The sequence below is a fragment of the Gopherus flavomarginatus genome, chromosome 23, assembly GCF_025201925.1.
Source record: "Gopherus flavomarginatus isolate rGopFla2 chromosome 23, rGopFla2.mat.asm, whole genome shotgun sequence".
Classification (NCBI taxonomy): Eukaryota; Metazoa; Chordata; order Testudines; family Testudinidae; genus Gopherus; species Gopherus flavomarginatus.
In genome coordinates, this window is record NC_066639.1 from 13577286 (window position 1) to 13589414 (window position 12129).

At 53.8% G+C, this 12129-nt stretch overlaps 3 protein-coding genes across 5 annotated transcripts in view; 2 read left to right on the top strand and 1 right to left on the bottom strand.

The window, feature by feature from the left end:
- LOC127039327 (zinc finger protein 420-like) overlaps nt 1-12129 on the top strand; it is a 645607-nt gene that overhangs the window by 386975 nt on the left and 246503 nt on the right. The gene's annotated exons all lie outside the window — the stretch shown is intronic.
- LOC127039329 (zinc finger protein 665-like) overlaps nt 1-12129 on the bottom strand; it is a 370491-nt gene that overhangs the window by 274125 nt on the left and 84237 nt on the right. The window lies entirely within an intron of this gene.
- The window catches only part of LOC127039362 (gastrula zinc finger protein XlCGF57.1-like), a 261180-nt gene that overhangs the window by 98330 nt on the left and 150721 nt on the right, over nt 1-12129 (top strand). The window contains exon 1 of one of the 3 annotated variants that reach the window (XM_050932931.1): nt 9347-9430. The exons of the other annotated variants lie outside the window; for them this stretch is intronic. The gene's annotated coding sequence lies outside the window, so the exon portion shown is untranslated. Of the gene's footprint in view, nt 1-9346; nt 9431-12129 lie in introns of those variants that run through there. 3 annotated transcript variants of the gene reach the window in all.

Below are 12129 nucleotides of genomic sequence, written 5' to 3' on the forward strand. Positions count from 1 at the left end.
GGGTATTGCTAACACGGAGAAGGACAGGGATATTATTCAGGAAGATCTGAACCACCTTGTAAACTGGAGTAATAGAAATAGGATGAAATACAATAGTGAAAAGTGCAAGGTCATGCATTTAGGAATTAATAATAAGAATTTTGGATATACGTTGGGGGAGCATCAGTTGGAAGCGACGGAGGAGGAGAAGGACCTTGGGGTACTGGTTGATAGCAGGATGACTATGAGTCGCCAATGTGATACAGCTGTTAAAAAAGCAAATGCGATTTTGGGATGCATCAGGCGGGGTATTTCCTGCAAGGATAAGGATGTGTTAGTACCATTATATAAGGCGTTGGTGAGACCCCATCTGGAATACTGTGTGCAGTTCTGGTGTCCCATGTTCAAGAAGGATGAATTCAAACTGGAACAGGTTCAGAGACGGGCTACAAGGATGATCCGAGGAATGGAAAAACTGCCTTATGAAAGGAGACTCAAAGAGCTTGGCTTGTTTAGCCTGGCCAAAAGAAGGCCGAGGGGGGATATGCTCGCTCTATATAAATATATCAAGGGGGTTAACGTTAGGGAGGGAGAGGAATTATTTAAGTTTAGTACTAATGTAGACACGAGGATGAATGGGTATAAACTGGATATTAGGAAGTTTAGACTTGAAATTAGACGAAGGTTTCTGACCATTAGGGGAGTGAAGTTCTGGAACAGCCTTCCGAGGGAAGTAGTGGGGGTAAAAGACTTTCCTGGCTTTAAGACAAAGCTTGATAAGTATATGGAGGGAATGTTATGATAGGATCGTTAATTTGGGCAATTGATCTTGAATTACCACCAGACAGGTTTGCTCAATGGTCTGCGGGGAGATGTTGGATGGGATGGGTACTGAGTTGCTGCAGAGAATTCCTTCTTGGGTGCTGGCTGGTGACTCTTGCCCACATGCTCAGGGTTTAGCTGATCGCCACATTTGGGGTCGGGAAGGAATTTTCCTCCAGGGCGGATTGGCAGGTGCCCTGGAGGTTTTTCACCTTCCCCTGCAGCGTGGGGCACGGGTTGCTTGCTGGTGGTTTCTCTGCAGCTTGAGGTCTTCAAACCATTTTTGAGGATTTCAATAACTCGGTCCTGGGATAGGGGTTGTATAAAATTGGATGGGTGGGGTTCTGTGGCCTGCCTTGTGCAGGAGGTCAGACTAGATGATTAGATTGGTCCCTTCTGACCTATGAGTCCATGAGCTGTCCCAGGTAAGTGCGCAACACCCCAACCACCTGCCCCAGCCCTGAGCCCCCTCCCATACCTTAACTCCTGGCCAGACCCTGCACTCCAACATTTTTAATATATATATATTTTTAATAAAGGGCTCTTACTCAAAGCGCTTCACAATAGTTAGCTAACAGTACAAACAATATTTGGAAAGATCATTAAGTGGTGCAACGAGATGCTCAGCGATTTTCAAATACTCTGTGGAAAACTCAGACTACAAAAATAATCAACATACCTCACTTTATTTTCATTTACTTCCTATTACTTATAGGAGGAGGAGGAAGGAAAAAAATGAAAAATGGGGGTGGGAGGGAAATAAGAGAGAATGTTTTTTTTCTTGCCTGGGTCCCAAGGAGGGACCCCTAAAATGAAGATGAGCACAGGGCCCCACTAATGCTAAATCCGCCAGTGAGCTTCCTTCTCTGGATACCCCCAGCCAGCATTCAAGGACACACGGACTGTCTGTGTGATAAGTAACTTGGACCAGCAGCTCTGACTCCAGCAGCCTGCTTGTTACACCCCAAGCATAATTGTGGTCTGGGTGGAGAAGGCTCAGGATTTGAGAGGTCAGGGGTAGGAAGCTTCTGCTGATTATGCCGCACCTAACCCTCAGTTTTACTTGAGCAAACAGGAGATATTTGACACTGTGCGATACGGCTCCTGTGCTCTGTTCCCAAAGTGTTCTGCAGCAGGGGAGGGTCTCTGGCAGCGTGTGTGTCACTGGCATATTGGGGTGATGCTGAAACAGGGCAGAGTAGAGGTGGCATTGTGTGGCTGACGTGAACCATCTCTCTTCTTTTCCCCTTCCAAGAACTGAAGGGACAGGAACCCTTACCCAGCGAGGTCACATTCTCATAGTTCTCCTGCATGACATCCCTGTAGAGGGCTCTCTGAGTGGGGTCCAGCAGAGCACACTCTTCCCATGTGAAATACACAGCCACCTCCCAGGGGGAGGGAACGAAGAGAGAGCCCCTCCTCTCTCCCCGCAGAGCCATCACACACCTACTAGCCACCAACTGATTCAGGAGATGGAGCCCCTAGCAGGGTCCAGGGACAGCTCCCTGGTAGGAAGCCCAACACCCTCCCCATTCTGAAGAGCTGGATGTGAAGGGAGGGGAATCTCCCTTAAGCCTCACTGGTGGGTGCCCCCTTCATATCTCACAGCAGCCGCTGGTTAGTCAGGTTGGGCTCCAGCACTAGGAGTCTGGTCAGTTTTCCCAGCCCCATGGAGCTGGGTTATTTTCTGCTCCACAAACTAGAGCATTTCCACCCCCGAACCTCATGGGTCTGTTCCTAGAATCTAGGCCACTTATTAACTAACTCCCAGCAGGTTTAGTACACCCCTGTTCTCTTCCCTTTCTCCATCCTGTGCATTTCCTGCAAACCGGACTCTGCAAACCTTCCCATCTCCGGTGTATTTGCTGTCCCTCTCCCTCCTGGAGGAATCCACCAGCAACCCCCTGATAATACCTACCAGAAATGGCTCCTCTGCAGCCATTTCTTTCCCCTGTCCAACGAGAGGACGGGATGAACTGGAGTAAAACATGGACATTATTCTGCAGGCTGGCAGTGTGAGAAGGGCAGCTGTGAAGGTTTCAGAACAGGATTTAGTTCATTTCACAGCATGATTCCCCCAGGCCCTTTCCCTGCAGACAGACACCCTAGAGTCTGCCATGCTGAGAAAGGCTTGATCTCTTTGTGCAGTGTAGACCTGGCCTCTCCTGCCAGGCTAAGCCCACAGATACATTTTAAGCCTCCCTTCTCCCTCCCCCCATCCTATAACAAAGTCTCTGAACACAAGGCTAGAAAAGAACAGAACCAAAGGAGTCACCGTGGGGGATCCCCTCAGACACGGACCCCATGGCAGCCACACCCCAGCAGGGGGAATATGGAGTCAGGAACTGGATTTTCCTCTGTCTGATTCTCATCTTTTCTACAGGAAAGTGACTCTATCCAGGATGCAGTAATACATCTTTCTGGGCAGATTAGAGATCTGGAAATCTTGCTCCAAACTCTTCTCTCTCATTGCCCCTTTCAATCTCTCTTTCTCCTTTTCCCATCCCCTCTCCCTGCCCGTCTGGTAGGAAAGTCCCATTCCTGGGTAGTTTGCTCCCCCATGGCTGGATTTTATCCTGCAATTGCTAATGGGACGAGAAATGGCTGGGGGGGGAGGGTCTGTTTGTGTGGCCAGACCCCAACATTTTCCCTTCGTTCCTTTCAGTTACTTGGAATGTCTGGCTCAGAATTTAATCTTAACAGGGCCCAGGGCTGCCCTAGGGGGCTAGGACCAGCTGGAGAAAGTCACCCCCTGGGCCGGGCAGAGAAGCGGCTTTAATTAAGGTCACTTCCGTGGGAGGCAAGTTTGTAGAAAATTTGGTGATGCCCAGAAACCGCCCCCCCAACTCCACCCCCTCAAACTCCGCCTCCACCTGCTTAAGGCTCTGGGCGGGATTTCAGGGGGGAGGTCCAGGGTGCAGGTCCTGGGCGGGGGATTAGTGTGCAGGAGGGGTGCAGGCCTTGGGAAGGAGTTTGGGTGCAGGCTCCGGGCTGGGGCAGCTGTGCAGGAGGGAGTGAGGGCTGCAGGCTTTGGGACGGAGTTTGGGTGCAGGCTCTGGGCTGGTGGTGGGGGTGTAGGAAGGGGTGAGGGGTGCAGGCTCTGGGCTGGTGGTGGGGGTGTAGGAAGGGGTGAGGGGTGCAGGCTCTGGGCTGGGGTAGGGGGTGGATGTGCAGAAGGGGGTGAGGGGTGCAGGCTTTCAGACGGAGATTGGGTGCAGGCTCGGCTGGGGGTGTAGGAAGGGGGAGGTGGTGCATGCTGGGGCAGAGGATCAGGCTGCAGGGGAATGAGGTTGGGGCTGAGGATGAGGGGTTCATGATGTGGGGGGGCTCAGGGCTGGGGTAGAGGATGAGGGTGCAGGGGGATGAGGGCTCTGGCTGGGCATGAGGGGTTCATGATGCAGAGGGATGAGGGCTCTGGCTGGGGATGAGGATCAGGGTGCAGAGGGATGAGGGCTCTGGCTGGGGATGAGGATTACGGTGCAGAGGGATGAGGGCTTTGGCTGAGGATGAGGATTAGGGTGCAGAGGGATGAGGGCTCTGGCTGGGGATGAGGATCAGGGTGCAGGGGGATGAGGGCTCTGGCTGGGGATGAGGATCAGGGTGCAGAGGGATGAAGGCTCTGGCTGGAGATGAGGATTAGGGTGCAGAGAGATGAGGGCTCTGGCTGGGGAGGAGGATTTGGGGGCAGAGAGATGAGGGCTCTGGCTGGGGAGGAGGATTTGGGTGCAGAGAGATGAGAGCTTTGGCTGGGGCTGAGGATTAGGGTGCGGGGGGATGAGGGCTCTGGCTGGTGATGAGGATCAGGGTGCAGAGGGACGAGGGCTCTGGCTGGGGATGAGGATTAGGGTGCAGAGGGATGAGGGCTCTGGCTGGGGATGAGGATTAGGGTGCAGAGGGATGAGGGGTTTGGGGCATAGGAGAGGCTCAGGACTAGGGCAGAAGAGCAGGGTAAGGGCAGCCTGCCTTGCCATTAGCGGCTGGCAGGCACTAGGACCCTGGGGCAGCAGGAGCCGTTCTCTGACAGCACAAGCAGGCAGGGACACGGCAGAGGGGGAACGCAGGGGGAGGGGTGGAAGGCAATGGCCGGGACCCGCTCCAGGCAGGAATGCGGCGGGGCGGTGGGGGGAAACCCACAGGGGCCGGGGCCGGGACCCGATCCAGGCAGGGCCAGGGGAGTGACCCAGCTCCAAATATTACTAGAGCAGGGCCCCCAGCCCTGAATATTCCTGGAGCCCGGGCACCTCGAGCCCATATAACCTGCCGCCTATAGTCACTTCCCAGCACAGAACCCCTCTGGGGGAGCAGCAGCTGCCAAGCCTGGTCTCCCAGATCACAATGGAGGTTGCAGTGTCTGACCCAGAAAGCTGAACCCCAATATCCTGAGCAGAGAGGGACAAAGCATTTGAGCAGCTTCCCTCCTTTAGCTCTCTGGGAAGAGCAGCTTATGAGAGCCCTTCCTCACAGGGAGAATTGCTGATCTCATTTGCCCCACTGTCCATCTGGAGTCACTCCTTGTCTTTCCATACAGTGACTCTGGATTAACAATGGTCTCAATGAAACCAGACTTCAGAAAGAATGAGTCCAGAATGCTGTGGAAGTGCTGACCCCCACCCCACCCCACCTCCCTCACCCCCTAGTTAGAGAATAAGGACTAGGGGCACAAATTTTCTAAACGGAACCAAAAGTTCCTGCAGCTGTCAAAAGGGGAGAAAAGCAAAATCTGTGATTTCATATTCAGTGTTTGATAAGTGGACAGAAAGTTATCACAGTGACAAGGCACGTGACTGGGGAATGCCGGGCAGTGCTTGGAGCCAGGGCTCTGGCACGAGTTGATCAGACAGAAGGATCATGGTTAGTAGAAGTTCCCACAGCCAGGGGCCCAACAGATATTCCCTGGGACGCAGCCCCCAGAGTCCTTGGCCAGGGACCCCAGATCCCCCTCAAAGCCCCACCAGCCAGGGAATCCCCACCAGACCATGACTGTCAGGTTGGGAATCCCAAAGGGTTCCCCCCACCAAAAGCCCCCAGCAGCCAGAGACCCACCTACTGGGAACTCAGTTCCTCACTGCCTGCCTAGGACTCCCCTGCCACCCACACCACCACCACCAGGATCTACCATGCCATTTGTCTGGGATCCCCTCCTCCACCCAGCAGGACCCCTTGATGCTTTACAGTGGGACCCCTCACTCTGCTTCCCCGGCATTCCCTGACCTAGTGCCAGAGATCCCCTCCCCCAGCTCTGCGCACTGGGCATTGGCTCCTGGGATTGTTGCAGCTGGGTAAGCCCATATGGAGCCCCTGGCACAGAACCAGGCTCCCTCTAACCCCCTGTCCTGCCCCACCAGGAGACACCCACCTCTACTGTTCTGTAGCCACCAGGCCCCCAGCAATACCCACCTCCAAGACCCATAGCCTCAGGGATAGGCACATCAGAACTACCCCCCCCCCAAACCCCAAACCTCCACAACCCACGGACCTGACTAGGGTACCCCCTGCCCAGCGACCCAAACACCTCCCCCTATCACAAGCCACCATTCAGCTGCCATCTCCCCACACAGACACCCTCTCCCCCACAACAGTGTTACCTCACAGAGTGTGATAAGTGGATAGAAAGTTATCACCGCCTCCTGCTGGCCAGTCACACAGGCAGAGGGAGCCCTGGGGGATGCCTCTTGAACAGGACAATGGAAGGCCTGGAGGGCAAGAAAGGTAAGAAATGTCCATGGCCTATCACTAGCAAATAATGGTCTCCATGGATCCACCCCAGAGGTGGCTACATCTTAGCACTGGGGGAATCAACCCCTCACACAGACCCTTTGTCATGGGGTTGGGGATACTTCTGGACCCCGCTGCACTCAGAGTGACCTCCTCATCCCATGCCAGCTGGAGAAAAGAAAAGAGTCCAGCCAACTCTCCCATTACCAGCTGGGAACCACTGATCCCCAAACAGGGGGAGGCCTCTGGCTCTGATGAGTATTAAAGATGTGGCTGGTCTCTTTCAGCGGCAAACATTTTAATACAGATCAAGGGGGAAAGAAATGGTTCTCAAAGGAGAGGGGAAAGATCAACACCGGGAAATTTAACCCACTGCAGCCTGCAGGATGAAGAATGATTCAGGGCAAGAAGTTTCCTCCAAGAAAGGAGAAGTTGCTGGGATTGAGGAACATGGGGAACAGCCCCAAACAAGAAAGGATTTTTAACTGACATTTGAAAATAACATAGAAATGAAAGAGAAAGGCTGGAAATCTGAGAGATTTTGGCTCTATTTTTGCAAATAATAGAGAGGAAAGTGGAAAATCAAAAGGATTTTATATCAGTTTATATCAGATACGCAGTAAAATATCAGTGCTTAAATATTTGTTAAATGAATAGAGAGGAAATGGGCACCATTTGCAAACATTTTATATCCATGTTGAAGAAGCTGAGAAAGGGTGTAAATGTGAGATTTTCTTGGTATTTTATAATTAGAAAGAGGGGAAAATCTCAGGCCTATTCAATTAGAAAGACAACTAGAGAGAAGTGGGGCAAATGTTCAGGGTATTTTATATCAACCCTTGAGATTTGCAGAGGAAACGTGTCACAAACTGCCACTGAAGGTGGAAAATCGGAATCAGGGGGAGACCGGGGGGAATCGAGGGAGATGGGAGAGCTGATCATTGGGAGGGGAAGGGGGGGAATCGGGGGAGACAGGAGAGCTGATCATTGGGGTGGAAGGGGGGAATCGGGGGAGATGGGAGAGCTGATCATTGGGAGGGGAAGGGGGGGAATTGGGGGAGACGGGAGAGCTGATCATTGGGGTGGAAGGGGGGAATCGGGGGAGATGGGAGAGCTGATCATCGGGGGGGGAAAGGGGGGAATCTCCCCAGATTTTATAGCCCGTGTGAGACAGTGACAGAGAAAAGGGGCAGAACTAGAGAGACTTTGTATCAGGGGCGAGAGGCAAGTGCCAAAAAAAGGGCAATTAACTCCCCCCCCATTCACCACTCCCCCCCCCCCCGGGAATTTCCTGGCTGCCCAGAGATAGTTCAAGCCCCCTGTGTCCCTCTGACCTTCCCCCCCAACTCCGGCTTCTCCCCTCCCTGCCCGACACCGACACCGCTCCCCCCCCCACAGTGCCCCCCCCGGCCGGGCCCGGGGTTCCCCCATCCCAGCGGGCCGGGCGGATCCTGCTGCGGCTCCACTGGGGCCGAGGCGGCTCCCAGGCTCCCCAGGGCAGAGCCACTTTCCCACGGTCGCCAGCGGGGCACGCACAGAGCATGCGCGATTTCAACAGCTGACCCCTCCCTTCCCTGGGCTGGAGAGGGCGGAAGCGCCCCCGGGGCAGGCTGGGAGATGTAGTTCCTGACTCTCCCTGGACCGGAAGTGACGTTGAGTGGGAGAGAAGCAGCCGAGTTGCAAACGCGCGAGGGCCGCTCCGGCTCTGCCTGTCTCGCGCGGGGCCGTTGGAGCCTCTCCCGGGGCCGGAGAAGGGTTTGTGCCGTGGGGGCTCTGGGCATGCGCAGATCGCGGCGGGAGAGCCCTTCAGTAACCCCCCCCGGGCCCGGCCAGGCTCTGCCCTGGTGTCCCTGCGTGGGGCCGGGCGGGGCTGGGGGGTGAGACCGGGCTGGGGGCTGGGAAAGGGGCGGGGGGGAAATGTCTGTGCAGCCCGGACATGGCCGGGGGGGGGGAGAGCAGGTGACCCCCGAGGAGCGGGGAGAGAAAGGGGGGGGCTGAGATCCCCTCGGATTTACCGCTGCCCCCCCCGTGGGGACCCCCCTCCTCTCCCGCCCTGCCCCCTTTCTCCCTAGAGAGCAACGAGCAGCACCCAGGGTGACCCCCCCCCCCCAAACCCCTGAGAAGTTCCCTGTTCCCCTCCCCCCATTGTGCCCCATTTTCTCTGCCCTTCGCCAACGGCCAGTTCAGATCTCAGGTTTGGGGTGTTTCCCCCATTTTCACCTGCAGGGATTTGTCCTTGTGCGGGTGGGAAATGGTTCCCCCGAGTGATTTCTGAACTGGGCAGAGGCTGGGGGGGCCCTGAGACAGGGACACGGCTGGGCTGGGGGGGCCACTCTGCTGGCAATAGGGCGTGGGAAGGGCCAGGAAGGGGAGGGAGGAACAAATGTCCCCCATGGGGATGGGCCCAGCCCCAGGTTTCCTAGTCCAGCTACTCCCCACTCCCCAGCACCTGCTGGTCACATTCCCAGACCCCATTGCCAGCCCCTCCCCACATCCAGGGACCTTCTGACTCCAGCCCCGCTCCTTTCCCCTGTGAAAAGACATCACCCAGGGCTCCCTCCTGGCCCTCTGAGTGTGAGGCAAGAAGAATCCGTCCCACACTGTTGTTAGTTCAATATCCCTGTATAATCCCCTCCAATTTCCCCTCTTTTCTCTTGAACTGTTGAATGGTGACATAAAATCTCCCCATATGTTGGTGCTTGTCCCTTATATTGGCAAATATTCAGTTTGTGCCCCATTTCCTCCTCAGTTCTGAAATACTGATATCAAATTCTCGAAAATCTTCCCACTTTTCTCTTCAGGCGTGTGACTGAGATCAGGGCTCTTATCTTACTGAGCGTGGCCCTGTTCTGCCAGGTGCTGAAGAGACTCCGAGATCTGGGCCTTGTTCTGCCAGGCGCTGAAGAGACCCGAGGTGAGATCAGACCCCATTGTTGTGCCACATAAAACTGAGACCTGCACCGAAATCACGGTCCCCCTTGTGCCAGGCAGCGCACGACTGTGACCCAAACTGCTGCCTCCATTGTTCTGAGCACTTCAGAGACCTCGACTGAGATCTATATCCCCGTTGGGCCTGGCATTACACTGACCCTAACAAAGATCACACCCCACCACTGTACTGTGCACTGCACAGACCCTGACAGAGATCCTGCCCCCACATTTTGCCAGTTGTTGCAGGGGCCCTAAACAAAATCAGGGATCTTGTAATGCTGGGAGTTGCAGAGTCCCCAACTGAGATCAGGCTTCCTGTTGTGCAGGGCTCTGCACAGACACTGACCAAGATCAGGGTCCCCATTGTGACAGGTGCAGAAAAGACACCAAGGGTATCTCTACACTGCCATTAAAACCCCCAGCTGGCCCATGCCAGCTGACTCAGCTCACGGTGCTCAGGCGAAGAGGCTGTTTAATTGCAGTATAGCTGTCCTGCCTCAGGCTAGAGCCAGGCTGTAGGATCCCGCAAGGTGGGAGGGTGCCAGACCTTGGGCTGCAGCCCAAGCCAGAACATCAACACCACAATTAAACAGCCCTGCAGCCTGAGCCATGTGAGCCCAAGTCAGTGGGCAGGGGCCAGCTGCCGGTGTCAGACTGCAGTGTAGACATGCGCACAGGGACAGGCCTTGCCACAAAAAGCTGAAAGGCTAAATAGGCCAATGGTGGGAGGCGACTCTCCATTTTACAGATGGGGAAACTGAAGCTCAGAGAGCTGAATTAATTTGCCCAAGTTTGCATGGAGAATTTGGGGCAAAACTGGGAAATGAACCCAGATTGTTTCACTTCTTGCCTCTCCCCTTAACCCCAAACCCAGCGTGTGTGTGTGCAGTGTTGTTTTGGCCTGTGTTTGCCTTGCATTGGCTTCCAAGGGAGACTGTGGAATTTTCTTCACTGGAGATTTTTAAGACCAGGTTAGAGATCCACCACTCTGGGAATGTCTAGGGATATTTGGTTCTGCCTCATCACAGGAGGCTGGAGTAGATGCCCTCTCGAGATCCCTTCCTGGTCTGCACTGAAATAATTCTCTCTTGTGCTGTCCTGTTCTATGCTGAAATATTCTGCATGGTGCCTTTTGGAACTATGATGCACCACGTTATGTTGCATAGTTTTATGATGCATTGTTTTGCCTTAGCTTGTTTGGTGTCTTGTGTTATGTTGGTTTGAGTTGTTATTTTGCATTCTGTACTTTTGTCCTAAGGTGTGTTAGTTTGCATTGTGTTGCTTTCTTCTCCTTAGTATTGTGTCATTTTATGCTATGCACTGTAGTTTTTTGTTTTGTTGTTGTTGTTTTTTTGAATGGCCTGACATCATATTGTTGTGCGGTTTTTCTCTGTATGTTTTATACGTATATATCGCATAGCATCCTTTAAATGTAGTGCTAGATAGGACCTCAAGGTGTCATCAAGTCCAGCTCTCTCTGCTGAGGCAGGACCAAGTATATGTTGATTATCTCTGGCAGAGGTTTGTCCTACCAGTTCTTAAAAACTTCCAGGGAAAGAGACTCCTCAGCCCCCCTTGTAAGACTATTCCAGAGCTGAACTACCTCAGCTCTGGTGACACCCATGCATATTTTAGTGGTGAGGAGCTCTGGAGAGAGGGGAGACCCTAGTGAGCGGGCAGCTGGGTAAAGAGACTAAAGTTGGGAGGAGAAACATTGATGTGTGCAAGGTCTGTGACAGAGCTAGAACTAGATCCCAGTTCTAGTGCCACCGTACTGCTGTTTTGGGCACTGAAGGTCTCTGCCACCCTGGTGTTTTAAGCACTGGTGCAGACCCTTAGTACAGACAGACTTTACACTAGTGCACTCTGACACTGGTGCACCATGTCCCTGTTCTGAAGGTTTGAAGTGGTGGGGTGGGAGGGGCAGTGACCTCACAGAGGTCTGGGGTTGGCTGACCAGTGCAGCTGGTAAGGGAGGGGCAGCAGTGAGTGCTGGAGGTATGAGCCAGGAGCACAGCCTACAGGGCTGGACACTGACTTCTCCTGACCCATGACACACACACCCAGCTGTGTGCAGGGACCGCAGCTGAGCGACCCTGCCAAGACAGCCTGTGCGTCCCTGGACAAACCACCTCTTCCTGCAGCCTAATACAATGGGGTGTGGGGACCTTTCCAAGCTGTGGGTGATGTGGCTGTGGCGTTAACGGGGTATGTTCCTGGCTCTGTCCCTGACCTGCTTGGTGATCTTGGGGAAGTCACAGCCCCTCTCTGTTTTCCTCCTACCCATTGTCTACTTGGCTTGTGATCTCTTTGGGGCAAGGACTGTCCCTCTCTGTCTGTGCAGTGCCCAGCAGAATGGGGGTGCTGATCTCAGTCAGGTTCTCTGCCATGTGCTGCACGATGGGGCCCTAATCTCAATCTGTGTCTATGCAACACAAAGCACAGGTTATAGACTCACAGACTTGAGGGCAGAAGGTAGAGGTGTATTTCAGATGAGGTCTCATCGGTGCCTTTTATAACAGTACTAACCCTCTCATGTGTCTGCTGGAAATACCTCACCTGATGTATCCTAGGACTGCGTTAACCTATTCCACAGCTGCATCACATTGGCAACTCATAATTATCCTGTAATCAACCAATACACCCACATCTTTCTCCTCCTCTGTCACTTCCAATTGATAA